This window comes from Elephantulus edwardii, unplaced genomic scaffold, assembly GCF_000299155.1.
Source record: "Elephantulus edwardii isolate Elephantulus edwardi_28Jun2011 unplaced genomic scaffold, EleEdw1.0 scaffold00109, whole genome shotgun sequence".
Taxonomy (NCBI): Eukaryota; Metazoa; Chordata; class Mammalia; order Macroscelidea; family Macroscelididae; genus Elephantulus; species Elephantulus edwardii.
In genome coordinates this window covers 3,571,409-3,574,019 of record NW_006399859.1, presented here as the reverse complement: position 1 = coordinate 3,574,019, position 2,611 = coordinate 3,571,409, and positions in this window count along the sequence as shown.

Below are 2,611 nucleotides of genomic sequence, written 5' to 3'. Positions count from 1 at the left end.
CAGCCATGTAGAAAATGGTCCTTATTGTAAACGTTAACACCCAGTACTGTATCAGTAATTTCAGAGTCTGTCAGAGTCGGGATGCTTTCGCTATGTTGCTTTACTATTGTTGGTTATACCCAGAGCCAATCAAGAAATGAATGTGCCACTTCAGTGCTTTAGATTTTGATTCTCCAGATACATCACCCAGGGAGCGTCTGAAAAGGGGAGATTGTCATAAGCCACACCTTAAATCTTCTGAATTGGAAGTTTTCGAGTCTGGCCATAAGAATTTTTTCTGTTGTTATTTATGCGTCTGCAAGTGGTTCTGATGCCAGTGGTTGAGAACCCGGCTTTGTAAGTGCTTATCTGCAGAGTCCAGCGGCAGTGTAAGCCTATGGTCCCTGCAGAAGAGCTCTGTGCTGAAATTGTTAACATTCATGTCTCTGAGGTTACCCAGAGCTAATGCTATTGTGTAACTGAACATTGTGCCTTTACTAATTCTTTAGACTATTTCTTCATTTTAAAAAATTAATATTATATCATCTCAGTTGGGCTACACAATTGAGATTTTATAATTCACAACGAGTTTAACAGGAAAAAAAAAGAAATGCATAGACATGTGTTGGCTGCAGCTCACACAGATTGTTAGAAAATACCCAAGTCTCAGTGGTGACATGCAACACATTGCCCAGTGGGATGACACAAGAGCAAGTGGTCTTTATCTGGTCCTTTCTCAAAAGTGATCACTTGCATGTGCTAGCTGTCTTTTAACCTTCCAAACAATCCCTATAAGGTGGTATCATCACTATCTGCATATCTCAGATGGAGAAACCAAGGTTCTTTGTGGTTAAGTGCCTTGTTCAAGGACCCAAAACTAAAGACTTGAAAGTATAAAGTACAAAGGCAAGAGTCTAACTTGATGTACCTACTCCCATGATTCGTGTTTTTAATCATTCTACATGTGTTTATTTTCAGTACTTTCAGTTTCTTGTTATTGAGTGAATGAATACTGTTGACCAATAAAATTGAAAGACTTGACTTTCTGGCCCAGGACTCTTTGAATGACTAACCACAAACTATTTACATAGCTGGTAACATTCTATGTGCCACACTTTAAAGGCTCAAAGCGCTGCCCTTTACAAACTATAGGAAAGGAGAGGAGGATGCACAAGGTAGGCTAGAAGTCAAAAGGATCACTTGGTGCTAATTTCCGTCCTAGAACAAAGGATGATGGTAAAGCAATGCTTTAACTTCTGGGCTGGTGAAAGCAAAATTATTTGAGCGATTCAGTCCATTTTATAAGTCTATATTCTCTTAGTTACGTTTCAAGTGTTAGTGGACACCAAAGGTTAAAGGTGACTCTCTTGAGTGCTGTTAGGTACCCTTGAGTTGAATATGACTCTTTTTAAAAATAAAAATTATTATTTTGTGTGTGTGTACCATCAAATCAGATCTGACTGGTATACGAGGCGATTGCCCCTCCTTCTCTAGCAGTGCATCTAGTGGGTTTGAACTGTGTACCTCTAGGATTGCAGTGCACCTTCTTGCCACTAGGCCACCAGAGCTCCCTTAAGTCCTCTTAAGGACTGTGTGGACAACAGATGAGTCAGAACCTTGCCTCTGCCCCATCCTCACAGTCTCTGCCCTGCTCAAGCCCATTGTTAGTCACTGTGTCTGTCAGTCCATCTCATTGAGTCTTCCTCTCTTTTCCTGCCCTACTGCCTTTCCCAGCATGTTGTTTTCTCCCAAGAACTGTCCTTTTCTGGCAACATGCCCAAAGTATATTAGATTGTTTCACCAATTCTGCCTCTAAGAAGTACCCTGATTATATTTCCTCCAAGACAGTCATGTTTGTTCTTTTGGCACTTTATGGGATATTTAGCACTCTTCACCACAGCAATTTAAAGGCATTGAGTCTTCAGTCATCCTTATTCATCACTCAACTTTCAGATGCATACAAAGCAATATAAAATTCCATGGCTTGGGAAGGCTTGGCCACCTCTGTCAACAGTGTCACAGACAAGAGCCACAGATAGGCAAGGGAGTAGAGAGGAAGCTCCCACTCACTTGCTTTAAATGTGGATCTGAAAGATACTTGGCCAAAGACAGCCCACATCAGGTCTGCATGGCTGACAGACCCCAGCTCTCAGCTGGAAACAAAGGAGGATGCTTCAACGATTCAAATCTTCCCAGAAGAGCCATGGGTGAGCATTAACTTTGCTGACTGCAGCAGTTTCATGATGGATCTTCAAGGATATGAACGTGTATCCCTAAGCACAATTGATAACAGTGCATCTAAATTCCAAAATCAGTCTCCTCAAAAGTATACGTGTTTCCTATTGCCAAAGGGCCCTTCAGAGTAGTGACAGAAGATCTTCACCCTGAAACCTACAGCATCCCTTTTCAGCAGGAAGTAGCTAAGAGAGTCCTCCATCCCATTTTCCTTATGAATCAGAGTGAAATCTCTCTCAGAGAGGAGTGACCGGTAATGGCTAAGGACGCATGGACAAAGGAGATTAATCAGAACTGGTTTTGATGGGGACTATGGCAACATGACAATGGAAGCTGATCCTCAGGGAATGCTGCTTTATTGGAAGTATTTTTGTGAACTTATTTTGCTTTCTCGGTT